Source organism: Pteropus medius, unplaced genomic scaffold (genome assembly GCF_902729225.1).
Source record: "Pteropus medius unplaced genomic scaffold, Ma_sr-lr_union100, whole genome shotgun sequence".
In the NCBI taxonomy this organism is placed as follows: domain Eukaryota; kingdom Metazoa; phylum Chordata; class Mammalia; order Chiroptera; family Pteropodidae; genus Pteropus; species Pteropus medius.
Genome location: NW_024354499.1, coordinates 2,935,536 through 2,960,287, shown reverse-complemented (window position 1 = coordinate 2,960,287; position 24,752 = coordinate 2,935,536). Strand labels below are relative to the sequence as shown.

The 24,752-nt window shown below is 39.6% G+C and overlaps 1 long non-coding RNA gene across 1 annotated transcript in view; it reads left to right on the top strand.

The window, feature by feature from the left end:
• Window positions 1–5,890: 5,890 nt before the first annotated feature.
• The window catches only part of LOC120594578 (uncharacterized), a 120,702-nt gene continuing 101,840 nt past the window's right edge, over window positions 5,891–24,752 (top strand). Inside the window, exon 1 of the long non-coding RNA XR_005650610.1 lies at window positions 5,891–5,992. This is a non-coding gene — a long non-coding RNA (uncharacterized LOC120594578). The remainder of the gene's footprint in view (window positions 5,993–24,752) is intronic.

The following is a 24,752-nucleotide window of genomic DNA, read 5'->3' as shown; positions in this document are numbered from 1 at the left end:
AATAGAGTAATTATATAAATTTAAATACATTTTAATTTTTTTAGAAGCAATAGATGTTTAATATTTTTAAAAAGCTAAATAAGCAAAAAGAAGAAAGTATAAATTGCCTATAATCTTACCACTCAAAAAAATTACTATTAACTTTTGATCTGTGTCTTCCTAGTTATTTCTCTCATCAAATGTGCATATAACAGAAAATTCTGAATGGAGTGATATTGTATATGCTATTTTGTAATCTGCCTTCTTCAGGTAACTATTATAATCATCTCTTCTTGTCATAAAATATTCTCAGTGTTTTAAATGACTTCATAGTTTTTCACCTTATGGATATACAGTGATTTATCAATTCTATGTGGGAAGACGTTTCTATACATAAATATTTAATCTCTAGAATTAATTTTGATACATAGTATGAGGTAAGTAATCTAAATTAATATTTTTACAAATGGTTAGTAACTTGCCCAACATATTTTATTGAATAAACCATCCTTACCCCACCAATTTGAAATGCAATATTTATATTTTAAATCCTTATGTATGTACAAACAGATTTGGTTTTTGGACTTTATTCTGTGAACTGGCTTCTCTATTGTTATATAGTAATCACGATTTCATTAAAATACAGTTATATATCTAGTGGTACAAGTCTTTTTTCATTATAGTTCTTTTTTTTTTTTTGAGAGTATAAGTCTCAGCTGTTCTTATGTGCTTATTCTTTCAGAATTTTAGAATAATCTTACCAAATTCTAGAAAAATGAAATTGAAATGTAAAATTGAATTGTCATTAATTTATACTTCCATTTGGGGATGTGTTAGTTTCTTACAGCTGCTATAACAAATTACCACAAACTTGGTGGCTTTAAACCACAGAAGTTTGAAATCAATGTCACTGAGCTGAAATCAAGCTCTTAGCAATGTCGTGCTCCATCTGGGGACTCTAGAAGAGAATCCATTCATTGTCTTTTTCAGTTTCTGGTGGTTGCTAGCATTCCTTGACTTGTGGTTGCATCACTCCAATCTCCATGATCACATTATCCCCTCTTCTGTGTGTGTCAAACCTCCCTCCGCCTCTCTGTTATAAGGGCACCTGTAATGGAATTTAGGGCCCACTTCAATAATCCAGGGCAATCCCCTCATCTCAAAATCCTTAATTTAATCACACTTGCAAAGACCCTTTTTTCCAATAAGGTAATATTTATAGATTCTGGAGATTAGGACATGGATATTTTTGAGGGGGATCATCTTTAAATTTACCACAAGGAAAAATGGACTCTTTATAATTGTGATATAAATTAATTGAACCCGAGGAGGGGATCCTAGGGAATTCTAATTTATAACCAACTAGTCAGAAGTACAGGTAATGACCTGAACTTGGGATTGCCGTCTGAAGTGGGAGCAGTCTTGTGGGACTGAGCCCTTCACCTGTGCAATCTGATGTTGTCTCTAGGTAGAATAGTATCAGAATTGAGTTAAATTATAGGACACCCAGTCAGTGTCTGTTGAGAATTAGAGAGTTGCTTGGTGGTGTTACAGACACACACACACACACACACACACACACACACACACACGAATAATATTTCTTTTTCCAGGTAAATCAAAATGTTTCTCTAGTTATTCTTTTAGGCCTTTCGGTAAAGTCTGGTAGTTTTCTTCACAAAGGCTCTGCATGTTTCTCATATAATGTTTTGTTTGCTATTATATTTTCTAACTATATATTATTGGTGTATAGAAAATCTATCATTTTGTGTATATTTTTTAACCGTTTTGTAATTGCGATATACATAATTACGAATTTGCTATTTAGATAATTTGTCTTTTTAGATAAAGTAGCATCTCATCTGAAATAATCATAGTTTTGTCTTTCAAACATCCAGAGTTCATATTTCTTTTTCTTGTCTTACTTTAGTGACTAGAATTTCTAGAACAATGTTTTCAAATAGTGCCCATTCTTTCCTTGTTCTCGACTTGAGTTTAAAAGAATAACTCTAGAATTACTACATTAAGTATAATCAGGTTATTGGTTTAGAAACTTTTACAAGATTTTATAATTTGATTTTCTAGCAAAAAAAAAAAAAGGCAATTTCTATCAATTGCCTTTGCTTCTAGATTTGAAATTAGTTACATCAGTGCTAAGAAAAAGAAAAAGCAACGAAGTCTCTCTTTCTGGCTTTGCCTGCCTACTAGATTGCTATCTTTAAGACTCAAACCCAAGCAAGAGAGTCCTCTGCTCTGAAAGCTATACTTTAGAGGACCCAACATATCACAAACACATAAAATAATAAATTATTTAAAGAACTCATGGAAATTTTTGTCATTCAGGACCTGATATTCAGTGCCTGTCCAGTCTCACTCATACCATTAACTCTTATGACTGACTATATTCAGGCCTCCATTAACCAGGGCTTCTCAGTCTAAGATCTTGTTCTTTTTACTTAATTTTGTTGCTACTCTACATAAAGCTCTGTGCTAGGTTCTGGAAGATGCAGCCATGGGAAATCAACTCTCCTTACCCTCATGTTTATGATTTACTAGGAGAGGTAAGACAAAACAAGATATGTGTATATCGAGGGCTGATGTTCTTTAGAGAAGAAAAAAATTCCAACTATTGGTGAGAAGAGAAAGGCTTCATGGAATAGAAAAGATTTGAGTTTGGCTTTAATTTGGACCAGGACAAATAGGAGTTAGAGAAGCATGTTACGTGGAACAAATAGCATGAGTAAAGAAGGAGAAAATAGTGGTTCAGTTTGGCAGAAGCTCAGGGACTGCTCAGGAAAAATAGAAAATGTGGGGAAGGACAGAGTTGTTTTAATGGAGCCTTGGTTGTCAGGTTGAGATTCTGCATTTTATTCTAGTGATAGTGAACCCCTGAAGACTTTTGAGGCAAGAAAAAGCAAGAAAAAGGCATGCTAGGAGCTCTGCATTAAAAAGAAAAAATAAATTAGAACCATAGGAACCAGATAGGAAACTAGCAGACGGGGAGAGACTCAGCCAGAGGGATAGTGGGGATGGAAATGAGACATATGTGGGACGCAGCAAGGCTATAGAATCTATAGAAGTTGACTGTTGATTGGCTGTGGAAGGGCAAAAGCATGGGTAAGGTGTCAAACCAAATTTTTTATCCTGGATACTTGGGGAAAAAGTGTTTCATAAAACTAGACTGCTATCTATCACCATACACCAAAATTAACTCAAAATGGATCAAAGAATATAGACCTGAAACAATTAATAGCATAGAAGAAATCAAAGAATATAGACCTGAAACAATTAATAGCATAGAAGAAAACATAGGTACCAAACTCATGGACCTTGGATTTAGAGAGGATTTTATGAATTTGACCTCAAAGGCAAGCAAAGTAAAAATGAAAATAAATGAATGAGACTATATCAAACTGAAAAGCTTCTACACAGCAAAAGAAACCATCAACAAGACAAAGAAGCAACCATCTGAATGGGAGAAGATATTTGTAAACAACACCTCTGATGAGGGCCTCATATCCAAAATGTACAAAGAACTCTTACAACTCAATGATAAAAAAACAAACAATCCAATTAAAAAAAAATGGACAGAAGACCTGAACAGACATTTCTCCCAAAAAGACATATAAATGGCCAACAGACATGAAAAAACTCTCAACTTTACTAGCCATTAGGGAAATGCAGATCAAAACCACAATGAGATACCACTTCACACCTGTAAGAATGGCTATAATCAACAGGACAAGCAATAACAAGTATTGGAGAGGTTGTGGGGGAAAAGGAACACTCATACACTCCTGGTGGGACTGTAAATTGGTACAGCCACAATGGAAAATAGTATGGAGTTTCCTCAAAAAATTAAAAATAGAATTATCATACGACCCAACAATCCTCCTGCATATCTACCCAAAAAAATTGAAAACATTTATTCATGAAGATATATGCACCCTGATGTTCATAGCAGTATTATTCTTAGTGGCCAAGGCATGGAAATAACCGAAGTGTCCTTCAATAGATGATTGGATAAAGAAGATGTGGTATGTATGTACAATGGAATATTACTCAGCTATAATAAAAGATGAGACAACATGAGTGGAAGTTGAGATTATCATGCTAAGCAAAATAAGCCAGAAAAGGTTAAGAACCATATGATTTCACTCATATAGAATAGAAAACTGAAAGCAACAAACCAACATGACAAACAGACTCATGGACACGGACAATAGTTTAGTGGTTACCAGGGGGGAGGGAGGAGGTAGATAGGGACAGAGAGGGTCAAATATATAATGACAGAAGGAAATTAACTTTGGGTGGTGAACACACAATGCAATACACATATGACATATTATTGAATTGTATACTTGAAACCTATATGGTTTTAGTAATCAATGTCATCCCAATAAATTTAAAAGAAAAAAATTTTTAGACTGTTTTGTTGACATAGGTTAGGAGGAAGAGTGAGGCAGGATGGGGTGAGGGTGATGAGAAGTTGGAAAGTTGTATTTTTGTTGGGGGAGACTTTATAAATTGAGTTGCTAGTAGAATATCTAGGTAGAAATAACTGGTCAGTTATTGGAAAATCAGTTTTAAATTGGGATTTGGATTTAAGGGAATTTTGCACTGTGGTGGTATTGGAGTTATGAGAGTAAAGACATGCAGAAGAAAAGACCAAAGGAAAAAGCCTTACGAGATGTCACCTTTGACAACTGAGAGGAAGAAGAGGAGGAAGCGAGAAGATGGATAAGTAGCCAGGGAAAGGGGAGATCCTTTGTGACAAACCTGAAGACAGAAACCAGGTATCTTACTCTTATGTCCCCTGCATCTATCACTATGCCTAGCATACAACAGGCACTTGACATATGTTTGCTGATTGAGGGAATAAACAAATGAATTAATGAATCAGAAGAGAGAAAATATATCCAAAAAAGGAAAAGAGGATTTTTCAGAAGAAGATAGCTAATAATATAAATGCTGCTGATAGGAAAAGGGCAGTGTTGATAAGTAAAGAGCCCTTAGCTTTCTCACTCTTTTCACAAAGCTCAAGGAGTCACAGGAACATGGTCCTGGAGGGGCAGAGGGTGACTACAACCACCAAACAGGAATGAACGCTCATTGGGAAGAGGTGGGCTCTAAAGATACCGGGCAACTACCGTTGGACAGGACACCAAATGAGGCCAGCAGGTGCTTTCTGGCCCCACTCCTTTTTTGGCTCATGTGGTTGCCAGTGTGTGCATACTGGGCTCCTCTGAGTCAGGAAAGAATCATTTCTCATTCTTTGTCTGACTAAAGTGAGGGATCTGTGTTTGTTTCTTTTAATGCTGGACTTCCAATGAGTGGGGGAGGCAGGGAACACCCACGTGTAGAATCTGGCCTTACATGAGTGTGGCAGATTGGTCTCTGAACTTTTTTTAACTGAAGGCATCCTCAGCACTGGCTTCATACATAAGTATCATTTTCTGAATGTATAGAAGGCTGTGGGTTTTCTCTCCAAGGCAGTGGTCTGGAAGTGCCTCTAAATGGAGGCATTTTGTGATGCAGTAAAACAGTTTTGAAGGAAGGGAGGGGAAAGGGTGAGTCCCCCATCTCTGGTCCCTAACTAACCACACCATCTCTTCCTTTTGGGCCCTTGAACAATCTAGGGATACGTGACTTTCTAGAAGTACATGAAGGGAGACAGAATGGGGTCACCATGGCAAGACAGGCTGGCCACACATAGAGATAGCCATGGAGTCAACTTACCTTAGAGCTTAGTTTGGCCCTCAGCCTTGCCTGGCCTAACTCATTAACATACAAAGAGTGGATCAGCTCTCTCTGGGGAGCCGACTCATTAACCCAGCTCTCAGACGTGATGTACGTGCAGGGATAATATTTTGATTTCCTGACCAATGTTTTTTTTTGTTTCCTGTTGCCCTGTAACCCTTCTTCCCCTTGAGATGGCTGTACCAGGAGGCATCTTTCATCTCAAGGCACTGCTGTAGAGGAGAATGCAGAGAAGGGAAGACTAAGGACTTAGGTCAGTATGAGTTGTCTCTTCCTCACCATTAGATCAAGTTTTTCCAGACTGGGAAATGCACGCTGTTTCAGGGCAGGGCCCTGGGCACTTGTTAAAGTATGCACTTGTCCCTAGGGTGTCTCCATGCCTGAGAGCGCAACAATAAACGGCAAATAAAAATCACCATGACAGGTTGAGAGAGTGAATGAAGAAAAAAGTAAAAAGCTTTGTCTTCTTTTATGAAAAAGGGGCCCCACATTTTCATTTCACACTGGGCCCCACAAATTATGTCGCTAACCCTACTGGCAACTAGAGCATTCCAGGAATTAGCCAGAAGTCTAAGAATGTTCTGGGGATATTGGGGCTTAAGTAAGAATATAAGTTAGCCCTGCCTAAATTTGGAAGAATTTTGGGCTATTTCAAGCCATGAGAAATGTCAACCCTAGTGGTAAAGGACTATTAGCAAAACAAATGTAAAATGACTGCACATGTGATAAGGAAAAAAAATCAAACTTGTTAAAATATACTTGTTGGCTGTTGAGCTTCCTTTAGAAGAGGAAAAAGGTGTGATAGAAAAGGCTGTTTAGCTTGTTCCCCCTTGAAGCAAGAACACGGCTTGTTTATCCTGATAATATGGGATCAGATCTAACTATCAAAACTTCAGAAAATCTTGATTTGAAAAGAGAGTTCCTCATACCTTTTTCGGTATTGGGTGCCATGAAATCCTGATTGTTGCTAGTTTTTACTCAACAATGATATTGTGTTTATTCAGTTCCTAGAGAGTTGAACTTACTTCAAATGGGTCTTCCTTTTTAAAAAAAAAATCACTTGTCTCCTTTTGTGTATTTCCCATTCATATTACTTTTTCTTATTTATTTGCATGTGCTTCCTACACATAAAATATAACATTTTGTTTGTCATATGTGTTGCAAACAGGTTTTCCCATTTTATCCGTTGTCTTTTAACTTTGTTCCTCTGGAATGTCTTCAAGCCACATCATCTGATGAGAATGCAAATTAATAATTACCTAATTTACCATTAATAATCATCAGCATTTACTGAGCATGTACTAAGTGTTTTATGTGCCATTAATTCTCACAATTACCTTATAAAGTAGGTACTGTTGTTAGTTCCATTTTATAGATGAAGAAACAGATGAGAGAGAGTAAGTAATTTGCCCAGTCACCCAGCCTAGGAAGGGATGGAATATGGATCTTGATCCCAGACCTGCCTGACACCCAAGTCCCAGGTTCCAACTCTGCACTATGCAATACAGTAGCCATAGGCGGCTATTGAACACTTGAAATGTGACCAGCCTAATTTGAAAGACTAATTATGAAAGAAAGAACTGGAGATGTCACATTATTAATTCTTGAATTTATTACACGTTAAAATAGTATTTTTAATACATTGGGCTAAGTAAAATATTTTACTGTTTCTTATTTCTTTAATGTGGCTACTAGAAAATTTAGAATATGAATCAGATTAGATTTCTGTTGACAGGACAGTTCCAACCACTTTCATACACTGCCATCCTTCACTTGTGTCAAGACAGTCTTGATCGTCCCTTGCGTCTCTTCCACTTACATCGCACCGTTGGCTTCCTTTAAAATTGTTAAAATAAAACCTCCAGGTTTTTTTTTTAAAACATGAATTAAAATCATCCCAGAACTTCACTTTCTTGAACATTCTCAGTCCCTTCCACTCTTTCTCATATGACTAGGTTTTGCCATCCTTGTCATCCACATGCGGATATTCTCCAGTATATATATGGCTTTGTCTCCCTCAACTCCCTACAATGGGAACACTGCCATTGCAGATAACCCAGAAAAGTGATGCCCTGAAATTCCTTGAGACAGAAAGTAGAATGGTGGTTGCCAGGGGTTGGGGAAGAGTTACTGTTTAACCAGTATGAAGTTTCCGTTTGAGATGATGGAAAAGTTCTGGAGATGGATAATAGCCACGGTTGCACAACCATGTGAATGTACTTAATGTCACTAAACTGTACATTTAAAGTTGGTTAAAGTGGTACGTTTTATCACAATTTTTAAAAAAGAGTGCCATTCTCATATTACAACATGGATGAACCTTGAAAACATTATGCCAAGCAAAATAAGCCTGACACAAAAAGACAAGTCTATGATTCCACGTATATGAGATAACTAGAATAGGTAAATTCCTAGAGACAGAAAGTAGATCAGAAGTTATCAGGGTTGCGGGAAGGAGTTAAAGAAAAGGGGGCAGGGCAGAGAGCAGTGTCTGCTTGGGGGAGAGATCTGAAGAGTGGGAGCCTGAGCGTCAGGGACAGATGGCGGGGAGGGCCCATAGTAAGCGCCCTGCGCCCTTTGCGCTCTTTGCGCTCCATGCCCAGGCATAGGCGCCTTTTGTTTAGGCAGTGACAGCAGCAGCCCGACTGGCTTCCAGGCCAGGCAGGGGAGTGCCCACTGCGTGACGGGGGGCAGCTGGGCCTGGCTGAGCCGAGTGGGGGCCGAGTGGCGGCCCAGGAACCCGGTCGGTCCCTCAGCCCGTGTGCCCTTGCCTGCCCGCCTCAGCTCCCCGCAGCCCACGATTGTCCTTTCCAACGCTGGCGGCGCACCGCTCCCTCCCCCTTTTCGCCATTCTCCTTTAACAAAGAGCTCAGAGAAACCCCAAGCCGCGCGCTGCACACGCTCGCGCCCACGCCCCCGCCGACGCCCACGAATTGGAAAATATCCGCACTGGCGTGGCTGTTGGGAGGCTCCACCGGTGTGTGGCTCCTCTGCGGGCGCCCGGGGAATCCTCCTTGCCTCTGGGTCTTTATCGCCGATCCTGGGGTCCTAGGTGTTTTGGGTTTTGTTTTGCACTTGCTTCTTTTACTCTGTAAGTATTAAGGATTTCCCCCCTCTTTCTCTTCCTCATCTTTCACTACCCCAATTTTAACCAGCATTAAGTATATACTTCTGTAATTTCCCCCATGATGGCCTAAGCCAAATCAGACACGGGCGCGGGTGCGCTGTGTTTCCTTTTGTTTTCTAAAATGGCATCATGTAACATACGCCGCCCTGCATCTTGCTTTTCTAGTACACCGTCGAAACGCCAAGTCCTAATTGGGACCCACTCTGTTAATGGCTGAATATTAATCCATGGCATAAAGGCACCTCAGTTCATTTAATAGATCTGTCGTTTATGCCCTTTCCTTTGTTCTGTCTTACCACCATAAACGGTGCTGCCTTGAATATACAGCCCCTAAACTCGGAACATGTCCAGTTTTCACCCGTAAGAACTTGTTCTTCTCAGGCTCAGGAGGATTTTGCGGGTCCCACGTTGAAAATATCATAAGAACAGCGCCTGCTTTCCGCCCAGCTGGAATCCACACGCGATGCAGTCTCCATTTTCCTACAGTAGGCCTTTTCTCCTCCTTTGCAAGATAACTTCCTCCTGGGCCTCAGCCTTCTCTCATTTCACCGCCCCCCTTCTTTAACCTAACCCCTCCCTTTCACATTTTCAGTTTCATCTTCCAGAGGTTCTCGAATCTCCCCATCCTAAGGAAAAAAGAACCTGCTACTTATTGTCATGTTGCTTTCCTTCCATTTACTACACAACTTGGAAAACATTTTCAAATTATTTTGCTATTAGATATATGCCCGTAGCTCATAACCCAAAGATATAATATAAAAGGGAGAGATAGCTGACCTTGGCTGCTAACCACTCATTCCCCTCCCCCAAAGCCACGACTGATACCACTTTCCTGTGTATTTTTCCAGGAGAATTATAGCATTGTATATCTATTTCACAAACAGTAGCATAAGGTGCAGATTGCTCTGCAATGCCGCTCTCTCTGGCTCCTTGCCAACTTCCCACCCGTTCTCCCCTCTGCTCTTCTTACACTGAAGTTTTCTCCAGAGGGTTGAAAACGCTTATCTAGTCCCTTCCCCTAGATTGCCTCCCATATCTGATCAGGTGCTGGGCCTTGACAGTGCAGCCTTTGCAATATTTATTTATCCAGTCCTTCCTCTTTGTTCCTCTGACCCCACCTTCGGGCTTCATTTGTCACCTTGCCAAGGCACTGCAGTTGTCTCCTGGCTCTCCCCTCACAAGATCTTGCCACTGGTTATTGATTTAGTATTCCATAGCAAATACTCTTCCAAGGAAATGGCTGCTTAGTTTTAGGAGATTAAGTTTATTGGATGGAAGTACTGGCCTGGGTAACCAGAGGCCAGAGTAGAAAATCTAGACTTGCCCTTTCCTTGCTGGTACCAACTTGTGCAAATCGCTCCACATCTCTGGTTTCCTTACCAGAGGATCTCCAAGGCCTTCTGGCTCTCACCTTTGTGAGGCTACTGTTACAGTTCTGTTCCTCTCCCATCTCCACTGCCTATGCTGGCCCTTTCCCCAATCATCCATACTTTCCATTTTCCTCTTTCTGTGCCTCTGGAAATCCCTCCTTCTTATTCAGAATACCCAGATCTACCCGTTCTTGAAGCCCTGATTTCAGTTGTGGTTTTTCTCAAAAAGCCTTCTACAGTAGTCCAAATTAGAGGAACTGCTTTGACCTTGCAAGCCTCAGTCTGTAGCACTTTATCTTACTAATGGCACTGGCCTCTCTGTCTTGGTAGAGCTGTTTCATGGACCTGTCCTTGTACCACCATCTGCTCTCCCCCATGATCCCTAGCATAGTACTTTGTACATGGTTACTTTGATACGGTTTGGGGAGTCCCAAGACCTCGGCCCCCATCCCAGCTCTGACAATAAATAATTGTATTACTTTGAACATGTCACATAGTGTTTTTGAGCCTCATTTCCCCAAATGTAAAATGGGAATAATAACCTATTTCATAGTGTGGTTGTGTCGATTAGATGAGATAATATATGAGAAACTGCTTTGTGAACTGTAAAGCTATTTACAGATAATAATAGTAAATGTAATAGTAAAGATAAATATTACTCAGATGCTAGCAAGAGTGATTGCTTTTCCAAAGCAGAATTTAAAAAGAAGGTGGGGAAAACTATGGAAAATGAAAGAGTTTTTCCTCTTGAGTACAGTCTCAAAATTTGGGGACTCCATTCTAATTTTTCCTTTTAGATCAATTACTAGATGGTATTAAATATAATAGTAAAAACTAGAAATAACCAAAATTTTGAACAATGGGAAATGATTAGATTATGGTTAATGGGAATAATATGTGGTCATTAAAATTATATTTTGTTAGAATACTTATTGCTGTGGGAAGCTAGCCATAACATAAAAGTTTAAAAGGCAGGATACTAAATAGAGTTTGCGGAGAGAAGGTGTTAGAGGAGAAGAGGCTTTTCCTACCACTCCTCCTCCTAGCTTTCTGTTAGACCTCCAAATGGGGCACCTAGTGCCAGAGAACTTGGGACATATTCCAGGGGCTGCATCTTACTCAGATGGCTCATTCCCTGCCTCTCAGGAGTCAGGGATGCAGGACAGATGAACCAGGAGCCTGGTACCTCAAGGGAGGCCATAGCCTGTCCCAGATCCAGGGGCAGCCTTTGGCCTCCCTCTGTGTCCCCATGGCATGACATTCCAGGGTCCTCTCTGCACCATTTCTCTCAGCTGGACTGTGGACTTCAGACTAATAGAACCTCTTAGAGCCTACTTTGACAGTTTCCAGAGTGAGTTTACAGGAAAGGCTCCCTCCAGCCAAAAAGTGGACTCCCAAGTACAAACACTGGAGAACTAAGTTCCAAAAAGAGGGGGCCATGGGCCACAGGAGTGGGGAAAAAAGAGCCATCACAGGTGGTTGGGGAAGCTCAATGGACTCCAGAGAGAAGATGGCATTTATGCTGGCCATGGAAGGATGGTAGGAATTTATCAAGTGGAGAAATGACCATTAAAATAAAGCTATATCATTATTTTCTTACCCACATTTTATACCCAGGGTGGGGGAAGGAAGATGTTTTGTTTAAAGAATCCTTTCCCCTTATTACAACTTTTACTGTGGAAATGTGGAAAATAAAGATTAGAAAAATAATAAAAGTCTCCTATAACCTTACCAACCTAGAGCAGTAATTCTCAACCTTGGTTGCACATTAGTATCTCCTGGGGAGCTTTTAAGAAATAACCATGAACTACCTGCAGAGAATCTGATTCACTTGATATGAGGTGGGGTCCCAATATCTACACACACAGACACACACAAACATACATATAATCCCACACATCTCACCCATCCATTAGCAAATCCTGCCAGTCTACCTTCAAAATATATGCAGGATGTGAACACTTCTTAGCACCTCTTATGCTATCGCCTTGTTCCAAGCCGTTGCCTTCTGCCTGGATTATTGCTGTAGCCTCCTACTTAGTCTCTAATTTCTATCTTCAGCCCCCACACAGTTTAGGCCCCCAAGTGTGTTCTCTACATTGCATTTCATGGCATGATCCTTTAAAAGCATAAGTCAAGTCATGTCCCTCCTCTATTCATGGTTCCCCATCTCACTCAGGATAAAAGACAAATCCTTGGAATGGCTACAATGTCTTACATGACCTGATTTGGCTACTTCGTTGACCTTGTCTTCTCCCAATTTCTCCTGTGCTCACTGCACTCCAGTCACACCGCCTCTTTGTTGTTCCTCAAACTCAAGAATGTTGCTGCCTCAGGGCCTTTGCACTGGCTATTCCCTCCGCCTGGACTCCTTTGGTGGTTCTCACCTTTCCTTCAGGTCTCTGACAAATGTCAACTCATCAGAGGGGTCTTCCCTCACCATCCTAAATAAACTTTCAAAGTCCCCCCATCTCCCACACTCCCTACACCCTCTTAGCTGCTTTACTTTTCACCAGGACACTTTTAATCACCATACCTATATCTTTTTTGTTAGCCCCAGGCCCTAGACTTAAAATCTCTCATGAAAACAGCTTTCCTGCTTTTCTCTCAAACCTCTCTATTCATTGATAATCAACAGTCCCATTGTCTACCTTTCCCAGCCCCTAAACTTACATTCTCCAAACTCCTCTCACCTCCTCTTCACCTGTCAGCTCAGGAAACTGAACTTCCAAAGGAGTCATCAGACTTCCAGCCCCACAAATGGCCCAAACTTTAGGCCCAGGCCAAGCTTTGCTAGGGAACTCTGCTACACATGTGCTTATTATTTATTTATTTTTTAACTTTTTACATGAAGGAGATCAAAACATTTCTATTGTTAGACAGGGTGTTTTCTAAGTTTTTACTATTGTAGGCAACCTTGAACACACCCATGATTGCTCCCTTGAGATAAATTATTTGAAGAATTTTGAGCCGAAGGGTACATAATTTTCAAGGCTTCTGGTGTGTATTGCCAATTTTTCTTAAAGTTTATTTAATTATAGTCCTACCAGCTGTACGTGATGCCGTTCATATTCTTATATCCTTGACAAAAGTGGGTATTTAAAAACATTGGGAGAAGTGAAAAAATATCTTGTTTTAATTGACATTATTGATGAAGTTTGACCTCTTTTCATCTTTCTTTTTTTAATCATTTGTCTCTGCCCTTTTTTCTTCTGTTGGGATATTAGACATTTTCTCCTGTCGATTTATAATCACTTTTATATTAAGAACATTTACTTTTTGACATGTATGTACAAACTTTTTTTCAGTTTGTTTTTTACCTTTCAATTTTGTTTTACACTTTTTAACGTAAAAATTTATAAATATTTAGGAAACTAAGCTTCTAAATCTTTTTCTTTACAGTTTTTGGTTTTGGTTTCCTATGTTAGGTGGCAAGTTTTAAGTAGTTCCCGTGATATTCCCTGACAGCTGAGAGTATTAAGTGGAGTCGACTTTCCAGCTCTCAATCCACCTAGCCGGTGGCTTTCAAACTTTTTTTTTTACTGTGACTTGAAGTAAAAAATACATTTTGCATTGCAAACCACTACCCAAAAAAATATTTAAAAATACTTCATGAAACACTACTTACTCTAACTACATATGATATAGTTTGATATTTCCTGTTTGACTAATTCTATCCTACTCTCTTTCATTAAAAAAAAAAGGTGTCAGTCTTGATCCAGTAAATTGATTTAACCCATCAATGGAGCCTTGACCCAGAATTTGAAAAACACAAATCAGAACCCCAAAGAGCTGCTTCTCTCTCTCCCCTCAAATCTTACCCACTTTAATGCCACTTTCAGTCATCTCCCACTCCAAGGGGGTGATGGAGATGCCAGACAATTATCAATCCATAGAGATTATTGAAGACCCGTGTACAAGAACTGAGGTTGAACTAAGCTGTAAGTGACATCTAACAGGCAAAAGCAAAAACTCTGGTTTTGGATTTCAAGCCTGACGTTTAGAATAAGGTTTTTTTATAGTTCCACGGTCCTGAAATCCTCACCCTAGTTATAGTCACTTTAATGTAGTCCTAGAAAACTCCTCTTGTCTACTGTGTAATCTGGAATTTGGCAACAAATGGTCAACAGGATCTGCTCCAGCTCAGCTGTTCTTGCAATTAGAGCCTATTTTCTCAGGCAGAGAAACTAATCCAATGCATTCTTTGAACATACATTTACCCTGGCATGGAGAAGCCAGCCCCTCCGTTTAAAGGTAGAGCATGATTAGGTAACATACTCTGAAAGAAGGCTGATGGCATAAAGGGGAAAAAAAAAGAAGTGAAGAATCTATTAGAAAGGCTTTATAAGGGACATTAGCCTAGGATTGAGGTCAGAAGACCTGAATTCAAGTCCTCATTCCCTCTGGGATTTTCCAATATTCTGTCAGGGCCGAGTCAAAATTCCTCTGTGCCTCATTTTTCTCATCCATAAATGGTTATAATAATAGCAGCTATATTAGAATTGTGGAGGAATAGAACTGAAATAGCAGGAAGGTGTTATATAATGGTAGTTAGTGTTGCTGTTAATTCACATACAGGCCTCCTGACTTTGAATGGCTAGCTGAACTATTGGCCATTTAATTTGGTTAGTGATTTGTGTCTATAGCTGGACTCCAGTTAGACCATATGGTTGTAATAGCCTTAAATGAGTTTGGAATTTAGGCCAGTCACCTCTGATTATTGCTTGTGAGAACTGGCTGTGCATGGGTTTCTATGCAATGAACCCAAACACACAGCTAACTGTAGTCAAATGCATGGCATACCTTTTTTTCTTCTTAAAGAGAGTACTTGGAATTTCCTGGAAAATGAGCACAGCCTACCTCCTAGACAACTCTGAGCTTTCCAGATTGGATGCCTTCATTTTTCCTTGCTCTGAGCATCCCTCTGACCCCTAAACTCCCAAGGTTTAGAAGATAAGCTCCAGAGTAGTCACCTTGCTGCAGGGGTCCACTGAGTTTAAAACCGCAGATATGCTCCCCAAGTTTGCAACACCAGATAATGATGAAACGATGAATGGAACAAAGCTTAGGCTGAATTTATGGCTCAGAACATTTCTATAAGAGCTTCTTGGGGTGAGAGTGATATGGCTTTCCTGTTCCTTTCTTAGTCACCCAGAAAATTTCTTGCTGGGACACACTTGGGGGTCTTCCTTGCCCACAGGGATTCCCCCTTTCTCTGATAAGAGCTGACCATAGGTTGAGGCCCAGTGGTCATATCTGGGGTCCAGGACTCCCATTTCCCAGGGCAGAGCTGACTGATAAGGCTGAAGACACCTAATTTAGGCAGGCAAACCAGATTCTCTCTCTTGGGAATTTGAAACCTGAACGGAGAGTCTCTGAGCCTGGCAAGCTTGGGCCTGGTCACATGAACCACTGCATGCTAGAGAGAAGGTCCCCAGCTGCCTGGTTTCTGCCAGTACAGCCCTGTTTGTTAGCTCTTCTTTCAGCTCTTTGCATCACCTCAGTCTCCTTCCAATAAAGTCCCATTTGGATCAGGTCATCAAAGTTGCTTTGGAAGGACTCAAAAAACCCTGAAACCAAAACCAAACCAAGCCAAACAAAAAAACCATTATAAATATAATAGCATCCAAAAAGTAGAGGCATGGTGAAGTAGAAAGAGCATTGATTTGGTTTTATATATTTTTTAAACTCTTTCCAAACCTAGGGTAATTTTGAATCTTGTTTCTTTAACTGGCTAGCTATGTAAATTAGGGAAGTTATCCTGAGCCTTAATTGCCTTGACTATGAAATGGAGATCACCTATGTCATAAAATTGGTTCTTTAATAAGTTAAGTGACATTTATTTTGGTCACTCGGTGGCTATTTTTGCTTATTTCTTAGTCCTGAGCTGCATGACAGATAGCTGAAGCTTGAAATTAGTGATAGTAAGGCCCTTTAAGTAAAATGTACATTTGAACATTTTATTAAACCAAGAACCCTCACTATCTCTATACCCTTTAGAAATAAAGAGTTAATAGTTTTCCTACTCAAAAGGATTTTGTTTGATCACCTCGAAATCTCCCAGAACAGAAGGGTTGAGGACACGGTGATAGCAACTGCACATTCAGAATGATCCTTTAAAAAAATCTGTGGTGAAATACACATAACATAAAATTTACCATCTTAACCATTTTTAAGTGTACGTACAGTTCAGTGACGTTAAGTACATCCACATTGTTGTGCAACCATAGGATGGTCTTGTTTTTAGAGTGATTTAAAATGTTTAATTGCATTGTAATTTAATTTGTATGCTTTACTAAAAATTTTACTAAATATTCACGAAAAATTTTATGATTTACTAAAATGAACAAAAACCTTTCTAAACCCTTTGTCAGACCACCTATTTCAATTTTTCTGGATTAGAAATTGCAGTGACTATTTGTATGAACTGGGTCAAGTTCTAAGCAGCTTTCAGCTCTGCCCCCAGAACAGTTCTTAAAAGTTAGTGCTAGAATTTAGGAATTGCTCAATACAAGGTCCTTAATTTACATGGTTGTCTATTTGGTTGGTCATTCAGGCATCAAACCTTTACTGAGCCTACTCCCAGAAACTAGGATGGGTGCTGGGGGATGAACGAGCCAGAGTGGCCAAACCACTGTCCTTCCTGGTGGAGCTTGTGCTGTCTAGAGGGTTCAATGAACCCAGCACAATGGCTGGAGAGCAGGAGAAAGGTGCTGATCTGCACCTTTGTAGCCAGGGAACAGGTTTTGAAGGGCTTCCAATGACACAGAGAAGAGTTTAGATTTTATTTTTCTACAGTAACGGAAGCAGTGGGGTGGGAGTGGAGTTGGAGTCCAGTCTTAAACTAGAGAGTGACACAGTTAGACATGCATTTCAGAGCAAGCCCTGGCAGCAATGCAGACAGATGGTGGGCTGGAGAGGCACAAAATAGGACTCGGGGGCTCAGTGAGAGGCCTGTTGCACTTAGTAGCTTGGAAAGTTGAAATGTCCTTTTAAAATTGCACAGTGAGAAAGCCAAGTACATAGCCCAGCCCCAGGTTCTTTCAAAGTGACTGTGATATGGATTTTTCAAGACTTTGCATATCAGAATTTGCTGATATTTCCTTTCAAGGAAGCCTCTCTTCCACCCAGTCTGCCTTTTTTCCCTCATTCCATTATCAGTTTCCTCATGGCCTTGCTGGAGAAGGTCCCTCTTCTGAGAATATTGTAAGAATGAAACTCTCTAGAAAAATGTGAAGTATTCCTGACTATGCCACCTCCACACCAGCAGCAGGCTTTGCAATGCTATCTTTGTGCTTTCAGATAAAGAGATCAAAGTTTCTCCAAGATCTGATTCCCCAGGCTGATTTACATGAAGAGGGATGGGGGTGGGGTGGATGGAATAGGCATGATAGGATGCAGATGGAAATACCTATTTCAAAGGTGAAGTCTGGGGGTGGGGGGCGGGGAAGGTGGAGGGAGTCTCCACTATAGCTTGGCAGCATTATTGGATCACTAGCAAGGGAACCAGCCCTATTCTCTGCCTGTGGGATCAGACACAAAATCTAGGGCAGAGTCTGACCTCAATCTAGAATCCTGAAATGTCTACTCTGGAAGCTCCTAACGCTTATCTAGGCCAACCCACCGTTTTATAGATGGGGAAATTGGTATCTCAGATGTGGCCAACCAGATCTAGAAGACAACTGCTTGGGGCTTTTTATTTATAATTGAAATATATTTGACATATAATGCGTAAATTTGGGGTGTACAGCATGTTAATTTAATACATTTATGTATTTTAATGTGATTGTCATTGTGAAAATTAGCATCTCTATCATGATACATAATTATTATTTTTTAGTAGTTGAAATCATTAAGTTCTGGTCTCTTAGTAAGTTTGATGGTTATAATAAAATATTGTTGTCTATATTCTCTATACTGTGCATTAAGTCTCTAGGGCTAAAAAAAAAATAAATTCATTTAACCAATCAATCAACCTCTAGGGCTTATTTACTACTCGTTGCAAGTGCTCTTGGCATTATGTCCAGTGTACTTTCCACGATCTCCTACTGCTTACATCTACTAATATGTGTGTATGTGGGTATATAGGTTTATAATAAATAAAACTTGAGAGATGAATAAAACTGAACAGAATGTGCCCTAAAGTAACTATATTTTACAACTGCACCAATTCAGAAAGAGCTTAAGTCAAAATGCTCAGCCTTTAAGGGAGCCCGGCTTTGGAGGATCCAGTCTCCATATGGACCAGTTAACTTTTAACTCCAGTAAATCTCATCCATGGCTGAACATTAGAATCACCTAGGCACTCTTTAAAAATTCTAAAGCCCAGGCCCCAAACCAAACTAATTACATCAGAATCTGTGGGGGTGGGGCCCAGGCAGCAGGCCTTTTTGCAGCTCCTCGGATGAGGACACTGGGTAGCTAACTTAGGTGGAGAACCACTGCTCTTTCCCAAAGTCATGTCCTGAATCTCTTATTCTGACAAGCATGTTAAAAAAGTTTGCAATCTTTGAAAAAAAAAATTGTAAATAGACTGAAGATCGATTGCTGTGTGTTTCGATCATATTAAAAAGTATTTAAAGTGTTTGTGTTCTTGAAAATGGTTTTTTAACTTGTGTATTCTCTACTGTGTGAAAGCATCTTTGCTGTGTCAGGGCATGTATCTGTGATGCACCCCAACTAGACCTCAGTTTTTGCTGCCAGGGGGGCAGTTTGGCCAACTGCTTTGTAATGGAGGTTCTGGAATCCAGTTCACTTTCTTACTTACAACAAGTTACTAAATCAGTGCAAAGTGCCTAGCAAGTAGTCAACTTTGTAAGACCTGGAGCTATTATTGTTATTTCTATTATTATTTATAGCTTTGTCCCTTCATGCTTCCTTGGGCAAAGTAGGTGTTCAATAAAAGTTCATTGGTTGATGTCGCATAGGCAGCACTGTGCAACAGAAATGTAGAAGCCAAAGATCCATCCTTTCAAATTTTCTAGTGGTCATATTTTAAAAAGTAAAATGAAACAGGTGAAATTAATGTTAATAACACAGGTTATTTAACTCAAAATACAAATATTGTCATTTCAACATGTTAGTATTAAAAAATATTAATAAATTATTAATGAACTATTTATACCTTTTTTTTTTCCTGTACTATCTTTGACATCTGGTATGTATTTTACATCTTAATTCAGACTAGCCATTCGCTGCTCTACGGCCATGTGGTACAAGTGACAGCGTGTTGGACAGCACAGGTTTAATGTTTCCTTCATGTCCTCAAAACTGCACATTGTAAGTTTCCATTAAACGTGCTCCTCTGGACGGGTCCTGTCTCCCAACCCTTCCTCACAGGGGCACGCATGCTCTGCCCAGGCCTTCTCTTTTTCCAACCTGAGGGCTTTTTGAAAAAAGGATAGTTTTTGGCCTAATATTGTAAACTTCGATCCTCGTGCGAATATTCCATGCCTTTGAAAGATCCATAGGCCTCATTCTTCAGCTTGCCTGCTTATGCCAGGAAATTCGTGGCCATAAGAAAAAAGTTACATTTTCTGGCTTAATTTTTACAAAAATATTTGGTTGGCCCAAAAGGCAGCCTGCCCAGGAGCATGGTGGGAAGTTCACAGGAGCCACTATACCTGCAACTCTTCCGACCCAGACCCTGCCCCACTAAGGGTGGCAGCCCCATGGCCTTCACAGCCAAGCGGCATGAGTCATTGTAGTCACTTGTTAAACCTCTGCTCCAGTCTCAGAGCTGCTATTGTTTTTCTGTTGAATCGGCAGCTCGAAAACACGCACACACAAATATGCACACGCGCACGCAGTGAACCAGGTCGATGGCTTGGTTCTTAATCAGGAAAGCATGTTGTCTGCTATAGTTACTATCACATCCCCCAAACTGGCCCCCACTGCCATACCAGGGGTTGCTGGGTCTCTGTGAGGGAAGCTCACTGTGGTTTCACTTAAGGCTGGAGGTTAGAGAGGAATTCAGATCCTGATAGAAGGGCACAACAAGGCAGGAAGTCATCCTCCTATGATTGGGGGGATGGCCACAGCCCCCACAGGGTTGCCTGCTTCAGCCAGGGCAGCAGAGCCTCTCTTTGTCCTCTCACCTAGAGTTAGAGATTCAGACTTTGTATGCACACATTTCCTTTTTGAGCCCAGCAATTCTCAGCCACGGTTGGTTGCACATTAAAGTCACTGGGGCAGGTTTTTAAATTCCTGATGCCCAGGCCAAAAACCAGACCAATTAAATCAGAATCTCTTGTGGCCTTAACTCTGTGACCAGGTGGATTTATGATTTCCAGTTTCAGCCAGAACTCTAACCTCTGCCCAGCAGCACTTCCTTCCTCCCCAGTCAGCAGCAGGCCCAAGAGCAGTGGTTCTACACCTCCACCGCTCTCTGGCTCCCACTCTCCTTCCTCTGCCAGTCTAGTTGAGAAAGGACAGAGGTGGGAAATTATTTTCTCCTGAGGCATCGATCCTTACTCATCTTACATATTTCCTTCCCACTTCAAGGAAAGTGGAGATTGAGGCTAAACAGTGTCCCCAGCAAGGGAGCCCTTCCCTTCCACACGCTCTGTGCTTTGCTGGCTTGTATTTTCCCTCTGTCTCTTTCTCAAACTTTTAGTGTTTCACTGTCTTTTCTCTTTCAACATAAAAACAGCCTTGTGTCATTACAGTAGTTCCCCCTTACATACAGTTTCTCTTTCCATGGTTTCAGTTACCCGCGGTCAACCTTGGCCCGAAAATATTAAATGAAAAATTCCAGAAATAAATAATTCATAAGTTTTAAATTGAGCACTGTTCTGAGTAGCACGATGAAATTTCATGCCATCTGGCTCCATCCTGCCTGGGACGTGAATCATCCCTTTTTTCCAGCATGTATGGCACTATCCCGTTAGTCACTTAGTAGTGTCTCAGTTATCGGATCAACTGTCTCAGTATCAAATCATCCTTATTTTACTTAATAATGGCTCTAAAGTATGTGTTCAAATCATCCGTATTTTACTTAATAATGGCTCTAAAGTATAAGAGTAGTGATGCCGACAATTCAGATGTGACACAGAGAAGCTGTAAAGTGCTTCTTTTAGGTGAAAAGATGAGTACAGTATGATATTTTGAGAGAGCGAGACACCACATTCACATAACTTTTATTATAGTATGTTCTTATAACTGACCTATTTTATTATTGTTAATCTCTTACCATGCTTAGCTTACAAATTAAACTTTATTATAGGTATATATGTACTGGAAAAAACATAGTATATATAGGCTTTGGTACTATCCGTGGTTTCAGGCATCCACGGGAGGTCTTGGAACTCTGCTGTAGATATGGGGACTACTGTATCACCTGAATAATTATTCCTCAATTCTGTCTCCCTTTCAATTTAGTACTTTGTCTCTAGGCTTCTCTTCCCTGCTAAGCTTCGTGAAGGAGTCTTTATGGCAGTCTGCACTTTCTCACCTCTCCTCAACCCGCTGTAAGTGACTTCAGTGCTATCACAACACTGACACTGCTGACACTCACTAAGGTCATTGGTGACCTCCTAGATACTAAATCCTTGGTTTGTTTTCTATCTTTCTTTTTTCACTCTTTGGCTGTGTTGATCACTTCCTTTCTTTGAAACTCATCTTTGGTCTCCTGTGACTCCTCCTTATGAATTTCCACTTATCTCTTTGATAGTTTTCTTTTTCTCTACTCATACTTGAGATTGGTATTCCCCAGTGCTATCCTTGGCCTTTTCTCTATGTGAATTTATCTATCTCAAGGGTTTAACCACTACTTATATAATATTAACTCTCAAATATCTGTCTCTAATCCAGATATCTTATATGTCCAGCAGTACACTGGACATCTCCACACTAATAATACCCCTTGAACATATCCAAAATGGAACCCATTTTATTTTTTTCCATCAAATGTACTCTTCTTCTAGTCATTATACTTAATAGTGAAACACTAGAAGTATTACCAGCCAAGTGAGGAATAAGAAAAGGTGCCCATTACCATCACTATTACTTAGAATAGTTCTGAAAGGACAATAGAAATATGAAAGAAAGATGTATTAGATTCAATGTCTTATAAGAAAAATAAATAAGAACAATACATGTTGAGATAAAGGTAATTATCAATATTTACGGATGTTGAAAATTCCAGAGAATCACTTGAAAAACAAAGCAAATCAAATAATTTAGCAAGGTTACCTGTTACAAATTAATGACACACTAAGACAATAGCAGTGCTTTATGCCTTTATTCCTTCACTCATTTAAAAACTTTGATTGAAAGCCTATAATGTGGAGGCATGGTTTCTTAAGCTCTAGGGCTACAGTTATGAAGAAAAGATGTGTGGTCTCTGCTCTCATGAAGCTTACATTCTAATAATAAGAAGTTAGATGCTATACTGATAAAAAAAAAAAGATTCCACTTATGATAGTCACAACAAATATATAATATCTAGGAATAAACTTAACCACTAATGTGTATGACCTATCAGAATACAACCATTCAGAGGCATAAAGGGGATCTTTAAAAATAGAAAGAAATACTATGTATCTAAATTGGAAAAATCTAATATGAATTTTAAATTTTAATTAATTTATTTTTAAGGTACTTTAATGCATTAGATTTAGTCAGAAGTTAAAATGAGAGAGAATAGTCAAGAAAGTATAGAAAAGGGTATAAGGCTTCTGCTATCAGTTATTGCTATTTAGTTCATAGATGCAATAACCAAAAAGGGTGGGGCAGGTACAAGAAAAGACAGGCATATCAATAAAACAAAAGAGAAAGTCTACAACCGCCTGAATGGGAAAAATATTTGCAAGCAACACCTCCAATAAGGGCCTAATATCCAAAATATACAAAGAACTCATACAACTCGGTAACAACAACAACAAAAATGATCCAGTCAAAAAATGGGGAGAGGACCTGAACAGACACTTCTCCCTAGAGGACATACAAATGACCAACAAATATTTGAAAAGATGCTCAACATTGCTAGCTATTAGGGAAATGCAAATCAAAACCTCAGAGATACCATCTCGCACCTGTTAGAATAGCTATAATCAACAGGACAAGTAATAACAAATGTTGGAGAGGATGTGGAGAAAAAGGAACCCTCATATACTGCTGGTGGGACTGCAAATTGGTATAGCCACTATGGAAAACAATATGGAGTTTCCTCAAAAACTAAGAATTGATCTACCATATGATCCAGCAATCCTTCTACTGAGTATTTACTCGAAAGACTTAAAAACCCATATCCGAAAAGATATTTGCACATCGATGTTCATAGCAGCATTGTTCACAGTGGCCAGGACATGGAAGCAACCGAAGTGTCCTATGATAGATGATTGGCTAAAGAAGCTGTGGTACAAATATACAATGGAATATTAGCCATAAGAAGAGATGAAATACTGCCATTTGCAACAACATGGATGGACCTCAAGATAATCATGCTAAGAGAAATAAGCCATTTAGAAAAGGTTGAAAATCCCGTGATATCACTTACATATGGGATATAAACCTAAAAGCAACAAATGAACAGGACAGAGACTCATGGACATGGACTGTAGACTAGTGGTTACCAGAGGGTAGGGGTCGGGGAAGTGGGAGTAGGTAGATGGTTAAAAGGGGTCAAATATAGGGGGGGAAGTGGGTAAAGGGGATCAAATATATGGTAGCTGAAGGAAACTGAACTTTGGGTAGTAAACACACAATAGAATATACAGATTCAAATTACAATGTACACCTGAAAATTATTTAATTGTATTAACCGTTACCCCAATAAACTTAATTAAAAAAAAATTTTTTTTTAAATAAAAAGGGAAAGTCTAGAATACAAAAGAATGTATTATCTAATAAAGGCCTCTCACATAGATTAGTCTTGGGAATGACAAAAAGTTTCATCTTGATGCTGAATCTCACAGGTAGGAGGTAGCTGCCTGAAATTCTAGGAGAGCTGTGAGGCCTAGTCTAGGCTTAGCCAGGAGTTCTGCACTTGATTAGAAATGTCTTTCAGGGGCCCAGGAGGGGAAGACTGAACTCAGACCACATATTTGTCATTCCTGGATTATTCAATAAATATCCTTGAGACAGCTAGACAGTAATTTTTTGGGGAAAAATATTAGCTTTTCCCACCAGAGTTACCAAAATAAGTTTCAGATGAATTAGATTTAAATGTAAAAAATGAAAACATAAAATACTTGAAGAAAAAAGAGGAAATCATTTTGTGTAATTGTTGTGAAGGAAGGACTTCCTAAGCATGATACTTAAAATAGAAACCAGAGTTAAAAGTTGATAGATTTAGCCTTTTAATCATTAGAAACTTCTGCAGAGAAGTTAAAAAGAAACCGATAAACTAAGAAAAAAATGCAGTATATATAAAGAAGGGTTAATATTTTGCTATTTAATGAGCTCCTCAATCAATAAGAAAAATACGCACACTCCAATAGAAAAAAGAGAAAAAGATGTTAATGGGTAATTCACCAAGGGAGAAATGCAAACAGCTGAGAAACATATATATATTT